The sequence below is a fragment of the Delphinapterus leucas genome, chromosome 20 (assembly GCF_059928025.1).
Source record: "Delphinapterus leucas isolate spDelLeu-1000000601 "Yukka" chromosome 20, BTC_Dleu_Yukka2, whole genome shotgun sequence".
Taxonomy (NCBI): Eukaryota; Metazoa; Chordata; class Mammalia; order Artiodactyla; family Monodontidae; genus Delphinapterus; species Delphinapterus leucas.
In genome coordinates, this window is record NC_143148.1 from 25,030,262 (window position 1) to 25,048,624 (window position 18,363).

General features: G+C 37.6%; 1 protein-coding gene across 9 annotated transcripts in view; it reads left to right on the forward strand.

Annotated features, from left to right (window-relative positions):
- Window positions 1-18,363, forward strand: part of PHKB (phosphorylase kinase regulatory subunit beta) — a 208,101-nt gene that overhangs the window by 119,640 nt on the left and 70,098 nt on the right. The gene's annotated exons all lie outside the window — the stretch shown is intronic.

The following is an 18,363-nucleotide window of genomic DNA, read 5'->3' on the forward strand; positions in this document are numbered from 1 at the left end:
GTTAAAATGAAACTGTAGTGTGGATTGTTGAAATTGCCTGAGGAGACAGGGAATGAACCTGAGTGTGTGCCTGGGATTCCAAGCACACACTTATTAAATTTATTTAATAAGAATAGCATCAGCACTTACAGAAAATATGCTTACGAAATTGAAATACTCCTTTTACTTTAAAAATATATGTATAACACATACACACACACACACAAACACACACATAAATGCTTGTTTTAACGAGAGAAAGGGAGAGCCAACCAGCCTCATTAGTATCATTAGTATTAATAGGTTCTCTCACACTGTTTCTCTGCTTCTTTTGCTGGTCCTCAAACAAAACATCTAGTTACTCTGAGTGGTTCGTAGATGAGAAGCTTTTGGGAGAAAGATGCCTATGTTAATATGTGATAAAAATTTTACACTGGCCTATTAGTTCCCATATAAGGCAGGGATTTGGCCTTTATCTTTATTTACCACTCATCTCTGGAATATATTTACCAGTCGGTAAAGTGGAATATATTTAACTTCATGTTACCTAGTGCTGTGACTCCGAGCCATTTTAAGACTAGTGTGTATCACTTACATAGCATGTGTGATGCACTTCTAGGGTGATGAAATCTCAAAGCCTTTTCTTAGAATATAAAGTGACCTATTGGTTGCAGGTTTGAGGTGTGGGGGCAGGAACCAGAGAACATCAAAGCACACAGCTAACAAAATCAACCATTTAAACACTTCATGCTTGACCCATATAAGGAGGGCTGTGGGTTATATGTAATTTTTGACATACAGTATTCTTGCAACTCTTTCCCTCCCACTCAGGAAGGCAGAGTACAAGTGAGTGAGCGTGAATTTTATAGAGAATTTACTCTACGTATATTTTTTATATTGAAATCATTTTCTAATGTTGCTACTAAATTATGTGATGTACCTCCCAGGTAGAGTCATATCCTGTCTAAGAGCCTTGCTCTAGGGTCAGGACAGGGGCTTTTCTCCTGCAGCCATGTTGGGATTACATCCATACATTGTATCTAGTTTCTGAGGAGGAAATGATAGGAAAGATTGGCAGCAGAAAATTGCCGGGAGGTGTTATCGCCCCACCCTACTGGCAGCTTGGTTGTGGTGGTATATAAAATAGTGAGGTGCCTTTTCCACTTTCTCAACCATTTAAGCATTAGCCAAGACCTGGCATGCTCGTATCCATTGTTGGGGCTAGATGGCTTGGCTTGGTGAAATACGGAAGTCAGACAGGGCCCTCTGCCTGAAATGCTGGTGTCAGTGCCCTCTCAATCATGATTGACCAGGTCAGATCTTGAAATTAACTGATCTGTGTGGACTGACCCTGTCAAATGTCAGAAAAAGTAAGTAGAATAGTAAAGTTCAGACATTTCCTGGAAACAAGAGAAATCCCTGACTTCGAAGGAAGTTGTATCTGAGGTCCCCAGCACTCACAGGACTCAGAAGCTGTTATACTCAACACTTACAGTTTATTACAAAAAAAGGAGAGAGGATAAAATTAGTGAAGGCACACGGGTCAAGTCCTGAGGAAACCAGGCACAAGCTTCCAAATATTCTCACCCAGTGGAGTCATGTGAGACACAGTTACCCAGGAGTGATGTGTGACTACATATGCAAAGTGCTGCCAGCTAGGGAAGCTTGCTCAGGCTTGAGCATCAAGGGTGTTTATTGGGGGTCAGTTGTGTAAGCGTGTAGCACCTGCATGATTGACCGCAGTTATTGAAGCTCTAACCCCCCCAGAGAAAAAGCAGATGTTCACCATAAATCACATTGTTCGCATAAACCATCTAGACAGACCGGAACAGTATGGCCCAGCGCCTCAGGCATGCAAAAACACTCTTATCTGACAGAACATTCCAAGAAGCCAGAAAGCCCATCCTGAAAGCATGCCTTTCTTGGGAATTTTCAAGATTTAAATAACCCAGGCCTGCTGGGCTAGCTTATTCCTTCACAGAAGGGTTATGGCAGAAGGAAGTCTTCCAGAATCCAGAGAGCTGTGCGTGTGCCAGAACTGTAGAAAGGTCCACCCCTTCAAGTGTGCATGGGGCTATTGGCACATTGCAAATCCAAAACATTGAGGACTGAATTGGCAGCTGTTGATTTTCTTAACATTACCCTTAGCAAATTTATTTTTGGAAAAGGGAAGTACTTTTGTATCCGGGGTTAAGGCTGAGGTTGGAAAAGGGTATCAGCTGGGATGACCCTCTCACTACTCTCTCACTAGTCAGGAGTTGCTGTTTTCTCTTGATGTTACTTGGAGAATAAAATTCCCTTTTATAAATAAAGTTTAGAGGAGCAGAAAGAAATGCATTGTTAGCAGTAGCAGATATACTTTATAGTATTGTGAGATTTTGACCAAAAGAAAACAAGAAAACTTTTGCAGACCTTAGAATGTATGTTCCTAGAGACCAGAGACCATGTTTTATTCACTTTTGTAGCTTCAGTATCTGTCATAGTACCGTAACACCTGTTATATAGGAGGTTCTCAGGGTTTAACTTGAATGTTTGAGTGTGCTTGATGGTATGTGTGGGACGAAGGTATGTCATGGAAAATCGTGGACTTATGCAAATATCCCTAAATCTATTTCTCTAATTCTGACCTCTTTCCTAATATTTAAACTTGAATTTCCAACTACCTGGTGATCGTCTCTCCACAGATCTAGTCTTTAAAACCCAACATTTCTGGATGTATACGTAACTCTGTCTCATTGAGTTGTATACTTTATATATGTACAACTTTTTATATGTAAATTATATCTCAATAACGTGGTTTAAAAATTTTTTTAAATGAAACCCAACATTTCTAATGCCAAATTTATCTTCTCGCTTCAAAGTAGCTCTTTTCTCCATAGTCCCTACCTTGGATAAGGACCATCTTCAATACTCCTTTCTCATGCCAGTAGCTCTTACATTCAGGTGGTTATCATATTGGCTCTGCCTTCAAAGTAGCATCTACATTTGTCTCTTCATATTTATCCCCACTGCCATGTACCACTCAGACTTCATTACTACTCAATGGCATGGTTTTAGTAATCTCTCTCTGTCTTCAGTCTCTCCTCCTGTTTATTCTCTGTGCTTGAGAACACACGATCTTATAAAGTATGGATTCGTTTATGTTGTTTCCTGAAAACCTTCCATGACACTCTATACTGCCTACAGGGTAGAGTCTAAATTCCATATCCTCATACAGTCACCTCATTTCTGTGTTTTTCACTTATATCTTACAATTTCTCCAAATTTCTCCCAACCATCCCTGTACTATGATCTCAGCCAATTTGCTGATCTAATATCACAACTCACCCTCACCCACTCCCAGGCCTCCACTCTTAGTACAACCTTCATCCTGAAACCCTGGCCTCTTTTTCAGATAGGATCCTTTAAAAGCCTATACAGTTCCTCTTCCTTTAACTACATATAAAATTTACATAGATGCATTTTGTAAAAAGTGAAATAATATAGAGGAGATTACAATGCAATTACATTGTTACATTTGGTACTATTAACTATGTAATTTCCCCATTTCCAGAAAAGCCTTTCTTTTTTTTTTTAAACCAGATCTGTCTTCTAAATTTTTGAATAATATAAATGTAACCCTTAAAGAAAGTCATGAGGTAAAAGTCAATTGTGCTTAAAACTCCTTTAAATATTAAAAACAATATTAATATCAAGAAGTGGGAGACAGATCTAATAAATTTTTATAAATCTATGCAGGGATTAAAAAGACTGTGGTAAATTGACATGAAATGGCACAAGAAGTGGATTATAATAAATGCTCAGTAAGCATAAAGTAAAGGGTAGCTCACAGAATGGTGGGTTAAGAATAATCATATTGTATAAAATAAGCTATTTATGAGTACATGTTTTATCATACAAAACTGGCTAGTTCTGGGAAAGGGAGGAGGTGATCATAAAGACTGACTTTTTGAACTTTTATTCATATAATATACACTTGTACCTTTTGTGCATGCTGTTGGTTTGTCATATACTGGTTTGCATTACTACTTTTTTAATAGACCATTTAAAATTATTGCAAAATATTCAAATATAAAATGCCAAGCAGTATAGTAAAAAAAAAAAAAAAAAGTCTATTGTATTTATCCCAACTTCTACCATTTCATCATTCTTTCCTTTTTGAATGTCCCTGCCTTCTTCTGTTGTCATTTTCTTTCTGTTCGCATAGGTTTCTTTAGACATTATTTATGAGTAGGTCTTCTAGCAACAAATTTCTTAGTTTTCCTTTGTCTAATAATGTCTACTTCCTTTTCATTCCTGAAGGCTACTTTCATTAGATGCAGGATTCCTGATTGACAGTTGTTTTCTTTCAGCACTAAGAATGATTGTGTACTTCTGGCCTCCATAGTTTCAGATAAGAAATCCCTTGCCAATTCAAATTTGTGTTCTTCTACAGGTAATATGCCATTTCTCTTGGCCTAAGTCTCCTTATGCCACTGGGTGGACGGCCAGGAGATAACAAACTCAGCTGATGCAGGTGTATCGGCCCGCTTGCTGGTTACCCAGGGGTTGGGTAGTCTTGGCACTGCTGAGAAGCTGCTGCTGTAGGCTGCTCAGAATTCCATGCTGGTGCACTGGTTGTGGAGTGGGGGTCGGGATGGCCCTTGGAGCTTCACTGCTGCTATCCTAGATGAATTGGACTGCCCACTAAAGCCTGATTTGTGGAGCAGGGGTCAAGACAGTTCACTGGGGCTTCTTTGCTGATGCTACAGTCGTGTTGGCCCATCAAGTGCCCTGGTTGTAAAACAGAGGTTGGGTGGGCCCACTAGGGCTTTGAAGGTGCTGCTGAAGGCAGATTGGCCAACTAGTACCTCAAAGTAGAGGAACTAGGGTTGGATCTCCCCACTTGGTCGCTGTTGTGGTTCTTGTTTCCCAGTCCTTTGGCCAGAGAGAACAGACTTTTATTGCTTTTGTGTTTATTTTTTTGTCTACGCCTGATGGTTGTTTCAGGCTGCAGGCCTCTACAGTGCTCAGCCCAGTGTGTATGGGATCTTAGGACTCTCACCACATTGCCATTCTTCAAGTCCTGGGGTTGGTTCTTAGCCAGCCTTCTTTCCAGTTCTCAGAGACCTTGACTCATTATCCACTGAATTATTTCCAGGGTAAATAATTGTATTTAGAGCAGGAGGGAAAACTGAGTCCGGGCTATCTTGTTTTTTCTTGCCCCCTTTTTGTTTGTTTGTTTGTTTGTTTGTTTTTTGCGGTATGCGGGCCTCTCACTGTTGTGGCCTCTCCCGTTTCAGAGCACAGGCTCTGGACGTGCAGGCTCAGCGACCATGGCTCACGGGCCCAGCCACTCCGCGGCACGTGGGATCTTCCCGGACCGGGGCACGAACCCGTGTCCCCTGCATCGGCAGGCGGACTCTCAACCACTGCGCCACCAGGGAAGTCCTCTTGCCCCTTTTTTTAATGGATAATGTTTCTTCATAAGTCTTTCTATGAATAAAAATTAAGAGTTAAGATCTCTTCTGTTCCTTGAATAGTCTTTTTTTCTGTAATTTTTAAAAATAATATTTGCTATAATTTATTGAACATTTATTTTTTAATAAAAGCTTTATTGAAATATAATTTACATCCAACACAATTCACTAATTTAAAGTGTACAATTCAATGGTTTTTAGTGTATTCATCACAATAAATTTTAGAATATTTTCATGACCCCAGGCACTCTCTAGTTTCTTCAACCTATCTCTCTCTCCCTACCCCAGCCCTAGGCAACTACTAACCTACTTTCTGTCTATATGGATTTTCCTATTCTGGGTATATCATATAATGTGTGGTATTTTGTGACTAGATTTTTTCACTCCACATGTTTTCAAAGTTCATCAGTGTTGTAGTGTGTATCAGTATTTCAGTCCTTTTATGGCAAAATAACATTTCATTGTGTGTGTATACCACTTTATTTATCCATCCACCTGGTGATGGACATTTGGGTTGTTTCCACTTTTTGGCTATTGTGTCTAATGCTGCCATGAAGTTTTGTGTACACGTTTTTGTGTGACGTGTTTTCATTTTTCTTGGATATAATGGAATTGCTGAGTCATATGCTAATTTTATGTTTAATATTTTGAAGGACTGCAGGCTGTTTTTCAAAGCGATTGCACCGTTTCGCACTCCTACCAGCAATGTATGAGGGTTCCAATTTCTCTACATTCTTGTCAACACTTGTTATTATCTGTCTTTTTGATTATAGTCTTTTAGTGTATAAGAAGTGATATATCATTGTGGTTTTGACTTGCATTGCCCTAGTTACTCTAGTTACTAAAGTCGTTGAGCATCTATTCATGTATTTTTGGGGCATATGTATATGTATCTCTTTGGGCAAATGTCTTTTAAGATATTGTGGTCATTTTAAAATTGGGTTCTTTGTCTTTTTTATTATTGTGTTGTAATAGTTCTTTATGTGTTCTACATATGAGTTCCTTCTATTATTTTGAAATATTTCCTCCCATTTGGTGAACTATTATTCCAATTTCTTGATGGTGTCATTTGAAGCACAGACAATTTGCATTTTGATGAAGTCTGATTTATCTTTTTTTTTTTTTTTTTTGGCTGTGCTTTTGGTGTCATATCTAAGAAACCATTGTCTAATCCAGGGTCACAAAGATTTCTGCCTGTGTTTTCTTCTAATAATTTTATAGGTTTAGCTCTTACATTTAGGCCTCTGATCCATTTTGAGTTAATTTTTGTACATGGTATGTGGTAGGCATTCAGCTCTATTCTTTGTATGCAGATATCCCGTTGTCAGAGCACCATTTGTTAAATTTCCTGAGTGATCTTTTTCTTTTTTATTATTGTGGTAATATATGCATTACATGATATTTATCATTTTAACCATTCATAAGTGCACAATTCAGTGGCATTAAATAAATTTGCAATGTTGTATAACCATCACTGCTATCTATACCCAAAACATTTTCATCATCCCCAACAAAAACTGTGTACCCATTAAACAGTGACTCCCTCTACTCCCCTCCCTCCAGCTCCTGGTAACCTCTATTCTACTTTCTGTCTTTATGAATTTGTCTATTCAGGTACCTCATATAAGTGGAATCATGCAATATTTGCCTTTCTATATCTGGCTTATTTCACTAAGCGTAATACCCAAGGTAATTTTTATGTTTTACTAATGTGGTGTTTCTCTTTCTTCCCGTTGGTTATTTTTCACATACCTGGTGATCCTCATTTGTTCACTTGTGTATTAGGTGATAGATGATGGTCTGATTATTCTCAGTGTATTAAGTGGTCCTCTCCCCCTGTCCTGCAGCCCCAACAGGGAGTGAGGAAGACGTGATTGGGAGTTTTGTCTCTTGAGGATCCAGTGGGGAACAAACAAGACCCTCATTACTCTTGCCAAATGCCAGAATGTGAAGGGCTTTACTTTGAGGAACCTATTGCCAACACTAAAAGCATTAACTCATCCCAGCCAGTTTGTTCAGTATGTTAAGAGAAAAACCCCGTTTTATTGTTTTATTGCTGACTGTGGCTCCTTGTGTGGGGCCTCAGGCCAGCCACTGTGGCCTTTATCAGTTCTGTGTCACGTCTCACCTCTCCTGTCCAGTGTTTCTGCAAACCAAGTACCCTTCTGGGGCCCCTCTATTTGGTGGATCAACTCCCATACCTGTGGCAGCATTATGGTAATGCTCTAAGTGGTATAGTTTGGTTATATAGGCTTCCTCTGCTCTGCTTTCTTCATTAATGCACTTCTATTTGCCATCTTTTACACCAGAAATGTGCTGAAATATCTGATTTGATACCCCTTTTTTCTTTTTCTCTTTTTTTGTTATGGCTTTAGTCTTTTTTGTTTTGTTTTGTTTATTTTTAGCATCTATATGGTCATTTCTGTGGGGTCTGGAGAGGAATGAGAATTGAGTGTATGTGCGAACACCACTCTCTAGAACTAGAAGCCCAGGTCTCACTTACCATGCTTGAGTCTTCTCTCATTGTTTCTGTTAAATATCTTGTTCTCCAGCCACACTCTGTGCTTCTTCAGATCTTGATTGATGAACCTAACACTGGGATTTTAGCAGGGTAGATGTTCACTGAACAGTTGTGATAGCTCCAAGTAGATGCAAACCAAGTAAATTAAATGCCAGAATTATTAAAATTGGTAAAGAAACATGTGAAGGAGAATAATTTATACCAAACTGTTATTTAATCTGTTCTTTAGTCTTGTAGATAAGGTAACAATGCCTGCTCCGCTTACCCCTACTTTCCTATGTCGTGTTTGATTTGGAAAAGATAAATTATACAAAAGATCATATTATCTAATCATCCTATAAATTACTCCCTGAAAACAAGTCCTAGGGGTTTAGAAGGCTGCTTTCCTATAACCCGTTGCATACACCATGTTATAACCCTTGTCATGCTATTGTAGTTGTTGTTTTACATGCCTGCCTCTCTGGCAGGGGTACTCAGAGTAGGGAATGTGTCTTATTCTTTTCTGCCTTCTATCAGTCTAGTTTGGTATTTGACAAGGCTAGAGAAAGGAACTGAGAAAAATAGAAAACCGCTATTGATTGTGCTTCTGATGATTATAGGCAGGTACGAACTGTTTTATATGTATTATGTCTGATTTTAACACTTTTCTGAAATAAGTATTATTATACCCACTTTATAGATAGATAATGCAAGTCTCAGAGAGGTTTGGTAATTTTTCCAAGGTCACACAGTTGTCAAGTGGCAGAACCAATATGAAGGTATTAACTGAAGAAGGAAAGGAGGAAGGGCTGTCAAGCATGGAAGCAATGATTTTCATAATGGTATGAAGGAGTTAACAGAGGAAATATTTTGCTTCCTGGACAGCCTGGCTCAATATCACATCACAGAAAAATAGTTTCACCTGTGCCTTAGGAGACTGAGAGGTCTGTGGAAATGATCTGAAAAATTAAGTGGTAAGATGTTACATCAGTACAAAATGTATGCTGGGATACATTATATATAACATTTGTAATGTTAAAAGGGTCTAATTGTTACTTTCTTCTTCCCTGTTAGCACTGAGATGAGACCAAGTCCACAAGTCTAACAGTTAGTAATTTTATTAGGGAGTTCCTTCTTCCTTATCCAAAGGAAGACACTTTCCAGAGGCTAGCAAGATTCTTTATTTGAGTGTTTACTCCCCTTCTTCTTTCACCCTAACTTGTTCCCGTTAGGGGGGTCCATCATTTTCTGTTGCCTAGGTAATTCTCGTGCTGACTACCTGCTGGTTATCTGTGGATGAGATTTAGACTGTTCACACTGCAGAGCCTCTGCCATGTTAATGTGAGATAGGTCACTTGGAGACTGTTTGTTTTGAGCCTTTACTACTCATTCATATTTGGAAGAAAATGTAAGCAGCTTACTATGTCCATTTCACGGATTCATTGTGTTCTGCATTATGGTTTTCCACTGGGGATACGTTGACCCTAAAAAGGACATCCTTTTGTAGCAACTGGGGGCTTTTTGGAGTTCTGTAACAAATGGACTTTATTTTGAAATGTGTGTTATACTAATCAACATATAGAAGATTCTTGGCTTAATAGGAAAACAAACTTAATATCTTTTTAAATGTTTGCAGGATTCTATCTGAAACTAACACATTTAACAGGCAATAGAATAAGACCAGCCAGGAATTGGATTTCTTTTCTTAATTTTTAAATCAACTTGCAAAAAATTGAACTTGTTTCTTGAAATAGATATTGAATGCAACAGAATTTTTACATAAATAAGCCATTCTAATATCAACAGAAAAGTCACAGGTAAAAACACTCTGATATGAAAATGCTATTTTAGCATTCAAGAATATAAATAGTAGAGATTTCATATAGACATTCTGCCTAGCAAAACAATTAAGAGCACAGCCTCTGGAGGCACATTGCATGGGTTTGAATCCAAGTTTGGGCAAGTTGATTAAACTCTCTGTGCCTTAGTTTCCTCACATGTGAAATCAGAATAATACCTCATAGATTTGTTAAAGATTTAAATGAGTTAATATAGGTAAAGAGCTTAGAGCAGCCCCTAGTTTATAGTTAAGCACTCAATAAATGTTAGCTATTATTATTTGCATTTTGATAGTTTCAATGCAGACATGGTAGTTAATTGAGGTACCCAGCAGTTAATGAAAAGAAAAGTTACAAAGTCGTGTTGCTGTTGTACATGGCTCATGATGGGAATTGAAACTATGAGAGCAGATGATTTTGGAAGCTAGGCTTAAGGCTTAGTTCTTTGTAAGGGTACAGGTAATGCAGATGGTGGAGTAAAGGGATGTTCAAGGAAGGGCAGGACAGAAGAATCCAGCAAGAAGGTAAAACAGTGTCATTGGATTGAAAGTCTGAAAAATGTTAACTGTGAGACAGTGGTTCGAGAAAGCTGACTACCTAATTAACAGGGGAGAACAGCACAGCATTGGCAGAAACTCAAGTGCTGGTGTTTTGACCTTGCATTGTTCACCCCTCGTGTAATCTGGGGAAGATCTCCTAACATTTATGGACCGTAGTTTTCTAATCTATAAAATTATTTGGCTGGGTTTGATTCGTGAATCTCCTTCTAGCACTTTTGTTGCTGGCTTCCATGATCTGGGTTACAGGTAACCTTTGAGTGATTTTAGTACATAGTGTGCCCAAAAGCCAGATTGTAGGGAGTTAAAGAGTGATTAAATGGTGGGAGACCATCTGTTCAGGAAGTGAGTTTGCTGCAGTCCAAGACAGGTTATAAACCTCTCCTAATTTAGTAGATTTGTTATATAGCACTCCTAGAATATGGATTTATACCTGCTTCCCTTTTTTATATTCTTGTTCCAGATCTGTTCACAGTTTTTAAAGGTTTATTAGCCTTAGGTGATTTAGGGAAACTTTGCATGAGGCTCAGTTTTATTTGTTCATTCTAATGCTCTGAAATAGTGTAACCAGTTTGAGACATAATTTCTACTTAAAGGATTAAAAAAACTCTACTTCATTAGCTTGACAAAGAAAGAAAGTGCTTGTGTGGGACCAAAAAGCCAAATTTATCTACAAGCATGGGAATGAATTTGAGTGCTGAACAGAAGTTCTTATGATTATCATAATGAAACAGAATAAAATAGTCAAGGCATCAGAAATGCTTCTGAAAGTCTAGCCTGCCTATGCCACAATACACAAAGGTTCTCTTCAGGAATACTGTCTGCAGTCTTTAAGGGAAATGAAAGTCTCCTATCAACTAGTATTTATACCAGAGCCAATGAAAATTAAATACTTGGTCAAAAACATCCAGAACTTAGAAAAGTTAAATTTGAAGTAAAAAAAAAGAAAAAATGAGCTTAAACAAATATAATAGCATCATTCTTTTTTTTTTTTTTTTTTTAATTTTTGGCTGCATTGGGTCTTTGTTGCTGCGCGCGGGCAGTGAGCAGGGGCTACTCTTCATTGCGGTGCGTGAACTTCTCATTGCAGTGGCTTCTCTTGTTACAGAGCACGGGCTCTAAATGCACGGGCTTCAGTAGCTGTGGCTCGTGGGCTCTAGAGCGCAGGCTCAGTATTTGTGGTTCACGGGCTTAGTTGCTCCGCGGCATGTGGGATCTTCCCAGACCAGGGATCGAACCCGTGTCCCCTGCATTGGCAGGCGGATTCCTAACCACTGCGCCACCAGAGACATGTCATGCTAATTAACCAACTGAACTTGCTAAAATTAAAATTCCAATAATAGGCATGAGATATAATGAAATATTTCATCTACAAGATGAAGACTTCTTATATTCATGGCTGAAATGTAAAAGAGGAAAAATAGACCCAAGCAAGAAAACAAGGTTTATTGTCCAAATTAACGATGTACAAGGAATATTATGATCTAGTATTGTTTTAATGAATCTACTGCAAGTCTCAATTTGTGCCCCTGTTCTGATTCAACACACTGAGCCCACTTATATTCCTGGCATTTTACTCTGAGAACAGAATCCTGTTTATTCATAAATATAAATAAATTTATGAATTTACCTGGGACTTCCCTATTTCCCTTTTTTTTCTTATTCTTGAATCTACGAAAAGTTTTTAAAGGTCTATTGATCTTTGAAGAGAAACCTATCCTTTATTTCTATTCTAACCCTCTCTTATTTAATGATCCATATTATGAGGCACTGTCAACCAGAGGACTGGGCTTTGGGAACCCTACTCCCTGACAGTGAGGAGCAGTGTTCTCTCACAAGGTCCTTAGAGAGTTCCAGGTGTTTTTGCCATTGTACTAATAAAATATGAGTATTTTTGGTCAGCTACTTGAAGCAATATTTTACGTTTATGGCATAATCATCATGATAGAGCAGATCATGTGTGTTGAAGCACCCTTGAGAGAATTTATCATTTTCAGTGATACCCAAGCTTTGAACCTGAGAAGTAGACTAGCACATTTAATATGCCAATTAAAATGGATTGATCTACTTTGACAGTCTTTGGAGAAAAGGTCAATATGAAAGGAATGCTTTTTAGTCATAAAAGCTTATTTTCCAAGCCGCAAAGTTTCTAAATTTAGGATGAAAGTCAGTACGTATTTACTAAATCATGTACATATTTATACAGATCTGAGCTAAAAACATATACACTTGTTGGTCTCTCATTTTTCAAATTAATGAAGAAAAGGGGGTTTCATACTTTGTTTTCTGAAAATACAGTTGCATAAAATTTTGTACAAATTATTTTCCTGAAGATTAAAGAATATGAGATATATATGTAATTTTTATTTTTAAGAAGGTGATATAGTATAGTGGCTTTGCATCATACAGGCCTAGCTTATATAAAACCCATTTCTTCTACTTACTAACTCAGTGACCTTGGACAGTTTAATTAATCTCTCTACGCCTCACTTTCTTCATCTATTAAGTAGGGGTAATACTTCATAACTCATGGTGGTTGTATGTAATTAAGTGGTAATATTGTATGTAAAGCTCTTAACAAAATGTCTGACATTATAAGACCTAAATAAATATTATTGCTATTTTTATTTTATTCCACATAACTTATTTTATAAATAATATTACTTTCTCATTAATGAGAATGAGAAAAATCCTAAACAGTCTGGAGAAAAACATTATATTTTCAACATTTTGGCTATTACTATGCATAGGCTTTCTTATTATGCATAGTCTTACTGGATATTCAGTTTTGCACTCGTTAACACTTATTTATACTATCATAGTTATTTTTCATATTATTTCTATAAAATGTTGTTTTAAATGTCTATATGATGTTTCTTTATTTGGCTATGTCAAGTTTCCTGTATCATATAATGTAATATATGGCTATATCGAGTTTCCTGTACCATATAATGTAATACCCTTTAATGTAATAATTTCTATTCTAGAAGTTTATCCTAATAAGAGCCGATTAAGATTTAATGTATACTGCATTTATAGTGTTTTTAAGACTGCTGTTGTGGCTAAATAGCTTTTCGTTAAAAGGTCTCTACTTACGTATCTGTCCCTAAATGAAATATTTTATATTCTATAGTGTTCATTAGCCAAAGAAAATAAGGCAAGAGATAAGATAAAACGATTTTTCACACTTACATAAAAATGAAAATCACTTTCTAGAAACTTTCCTTCACTAAGACACACTTGATCCAAATGTATTATTATAGACCTTAGCCTAGATTTGGGAATGTTTTATTTTTTAATCAAATGTGTCTATATAAACCATAAAACTATGCATAGCTCTGTAGAGAGGAGTTGATTTCTTCTTGTTTCACCAATAAAGTTCAAAATTATTTGCCATGCCATTATGTTTATTAACTGTACCTCACATACATGGTAGAATATTAAAAGTATATTAAGAGACTATTAAGATTATCAAGAGCATCTTGTTCAATTCCCTCATTTTATAGAGCAGGAAACTGAGATTCAAAGAGAAGTGACATGTCCGAGGTCACACAGGTACATATCCAATGCTGGAACCCAGGTGTCCTGAAGTGTGGCCTGGTGAGCCATATACACCATGGTGAAAATGCACATTTACTACATGGTATTAGAGAAAATACTATTCAGTGACACTTATTAAAAATAATAAGGCAGACTATTCAGGACCATCACAATAGGTATACGGACCACTGCAGTGGGATTTTACAGTGGGGAAGAGACATTGGACTCAACTCCAAATATAGCATGGGCAAGAGGGAATTTATAGCCAAGGAGCAGGGTGGTGGTCAGTGGATGAAAAATTACTAAGAGGAAATATCACAGGTAAGGGGGATTCTGGCTAAACCAACCAACAGGATTCTTTGCTTAAGACAGGCCAGGGTGATCAGATATCACTTGGGGGTTGGTAGAGGATGAGGAATCTGAACAGATACAGAGGCTGAACAAATAGATATTGATGGTGAGGGTTCTGGTTAAACTGACTAAGCAGGATTCTTGCTAAAACTGAATTTTACAAGGAAGCACACAGATGAGCCTACAAGGAGGTTCAGGAGCCTGACTAAAGTTTGCTTAAGTGAAGAATCACTGCCAGTGGGGCTTATAATATTAATGTCATTTTCCTGTGTCCTCATTGTCCCTTAATTATGACTAAGGTAGATAGTCTTAAGCAGCATATCTTTCATTATTGCAGCTTCCACACAGCAACTAGCATAGTGCTTCTATAGCTAGGCCAACAAATAATCATTTATCAACCAGTCACTTACCAGTAGGAATGTGAAACCACTATTTAGTTTCTGTCATTCCTTTGTTTTCTCCTACAATGGAAAGTTTTTCATTTATTTTTGTTTTTTTTAGTACTCAGAGAGTTTGACCTTATTAATCATTATATATTAAAATACTTGTATCAACTTTTATAATGTCTATTGATTAAACATTATAGTTGGGCTGTTTTGCAGAAGATAAGTTAAGATTTGAATTTTGAAGAATTGGAAAGGATGTAAAGGAAGGATTAGCCTCATTAAGTAAGGAGCCATTTGAATATATTTTTTAGATTATATTCAATTTAGAAAAAATTAAATTTTGAGTATTTGACCTGTTAAATTTCTCTTATCTCTTTGTATGTCTTTGATTAAGACTGTCCCTATACACATGCAAGCCACTGTTTTAATTTGGACAAGTGTTTTTTTTTTTAATTTGGAAGATATCAATAGTTGCACTTTAAAAATTAGCCCTGTATTGATAGTTTTGATTTGGCATAGATACAACTTAACTGTCTGTTGCATTTTCTCAGATTACATTATCCTGTTGTATCCCATACTTCTTAAGAATGTTAAATTAGAAATGTCAGAATATAATGCCTAAGAAATGTATCTTTTGAAAATCACTTTCAGTGGCTTAGGAGAAGGCCATATTCATGTAATGCATGCAATTTTATATAATTTCATAAATTTTATGAATTTTCATGAGAAAATCTTCATATTTTATCCTTAATTATTTTTGTGAGCACCTTATTATTTCCTCAATCTTATTTAAAACGTCTTCCGTTGTGGGAGTGTGTGGTTTGGAGAGCAAAAGGGACACTGTGGCATGGTCAGATAACTGAACACCGATTATGACTCTTCTATCATTAATCAGAGACTGAAGAAACTAATAAAGTTAGCCCAAGAATACGAGTTAAAGGTGGCAGTGAAGAATAAATAATAGTATGTAGCAGAGCATGAGCCCTTCCTTGCACTGGGTCAAAATTGTTGAAAGTGGGAGATAGAGTTTTAAGTTCTCAGAAGTGTCTGTAAAAATAAAGGTTAAAACTAGGCTAATGGGGCTTCCCTGGTGGCGCAGTGGTTGAGAGTCCGCCTGCCGATGCAGGGGACACAGGTTCGTGCCCCTGTCCGGGAAGATCCCACATGCCACGGAGCGGCTGGGCCCGTGAGCCATGGCCGCTGGGCCCGCGCGTCCGGAGCCTGTGCTCCGCAACGGGAGAGGCCACAACAGTGAGAGGCCCGCGTACAGCAAAAAAACACAAAAAACCAAAACTAGGCTAATGGAGGTTAGGGGATTAAGAGGTACAAACTACTATGTATAAAATAAATAAGCTATAAGGATATATTGTACAGCACAGGGAATATAGCCAATATTTTATAATAACTTTAAATGCAGTATAATCTATTAAAATTTTGAATCACTGTGTTATAAACCTGAAACTAATATAATATTGTAAATCAGCTATACTTGAATAAGAAAAAACTAGACTAATGTATTCTAGTACATGCTGAGATACCTCTAATAATGAATGGATCTTTTCTTTTGAATCCCAGGCATTAACTCACCCAACTCTTTTCCCTCCACCTTTATCCTGTTCTATTTTGATATCCATTCTTTCTTCTATATGTCAACCTCTTTCCCTCTACATACTTCTTCTCCTCAGTCTATAGAGATGTTTAATTGTCCCTGACCTTAGAAAAAGAAAGAAAGAAAAAAATTCCTCAAGTGTGCCCCTCTGTCACGTTCCCTTCTTTCCTTCCCTTTCAAACATCTTAGAAAAATACTTGCACCATCTCCATTTCTTTAGCTTCCAGCCACTCTTTACCCTATGCAGTCTGACTGCTTATACCACCAGCCTACCAAAATACATGCAAAAGGTGACTCCTGACCTCCTAATTGATAAATCCATTGATCTTTTTTCAGATTTTAGTCTGTTTGTCCTCAAAGATATTCAGCACCATTGAATACTCCCTTCTCCTTTAAACTTTGTAAAAGCATAGAAGTAATCTTTGATTCCTCCATACCAATGTCACTACTTCTCCCCTTCCCAATCCAGTCATGTCAATTCTATTTCCTAAATACTCCTGAGATCTTTTCACTTGCTCCTCCTTCATTCTAACCACTATCATCTCTCAACTGCAGCGCTCAGTGAATCTCCTTGTGTCCACTCTGCCTTCTGCCAATCATGTTTATATAGCAGCCATTACAAGTTAATATATATAAAATGCTTGGGCAGAGCCTGGCCTATAGTAGGTACTATATATGTATTTATTACTATTGTTCTAAAAATGTAAATTACATTGAGTCTTTCCTTGTTTGAAACCCTTTTAAAAAGTAGCTTTTCGTTCCACTTAGATGAAAGCCAAATGCCTTGTTTCCTTAGAAGGCCCTTTTGAGCCTTAACTCCACCCTCACTTCTTATTCTTTTGCTTGCTTGTTATACTCCACATACACTGGTCTCCTCTTAGTTCCTCAAACCCTTCAAGCCTTTTCTTCTCAGGGCCTTTGCTGTTCCTTCTGCCTGAGTGTTTGTTACCAGATCTTGTTCCTTCTTGATATTGAATTCAGTCTCAGATTTAATGACACCCCCCAGGAGAATTATTTTCTGACCATTAATCTAAAGTAGCCCTATCTTCAGTTACTCTATTATGTCATCCTTTACGTTTATCCTTTTCATTCTTACAGCTCATATACCTTTTTCTATAAAGTCCTCTTCAATTCTCTGAGACTAAATTAGATGCTCCCTCCCTTGCCCTCAAAGCACCCACCGGTTAATAGCATTGTATTTACTATCCTACTGAACTCCATATATAGTTTGTCTTCTCCATTCTATGGTGAGCTCCTGAAGAATAGGAATAACATTTCATCTATCTTTCTGCCATCCCTGGTTCCTACCATGATGTTTGGATGAATGAACAGGTGAACAAACCCTGAGCATTTCTAGTACACAGATTTGTTGCATTGTGATCTCATCAATATGGAAGACATTTAGGTTTACTCTGCTAAGAGCGATGGTAGCGTGTGTCCCCTGCAGTCAGGTCCCCGGTGAGAATCTACACTAGAAACAGTTTGGCCTCAGCCAGTGAACATGGCTCTATATAGTTAAAAGCTCGCTGGATTCTAGAGCTTGCTGGGTTCCTCTGTAACTGTTCGGTCTCTAACCCAGCAGCTATAAATCTTACCACAGGTTCTCCCTTGCACTGTTTAATTAGCCCAGTCTTTTTGTTCTTGAGAAGAGCATCTAGTGCTGAAAGAGAAAGTAGCACAGGTTTTTATACTTTTCTCCCTTCAAAGCCTCTCTTAGGTGGCTTTCACATTGTAATAATTGTACATGTGGCCTGTCCATTCATTTCCACTCATACATGGAGTCGTGCACTTGGCAATTCTCTAGTGTACTGAAAAGTTTACTGTTAAGCTGGTAAGATGAGGCAGTCTGATTTGGTAGAGAGAACACTAGGCCAAGTTAGTACAGAGACCTGTATTCTATTTCTGGGTCTGCCACTAACTTGCTCAGGACCTGGACCATTTCCCTTGCCTGTACCTCAGTCTCCTCATCCATCAAGTGGATTACTGATTTTTATCAAGGAAACACATTTTTCAGACAAAATCTTAGGCAGAATTTCAGCATAAAAAAGAGTTTAAAAGTTGTGCTGCTCTGGCTGAAGTGGAGTCCTCTCATGGACTCCGTCACACCATTTTTTATTACCTACTCCCAGATGATAAAAATGGCC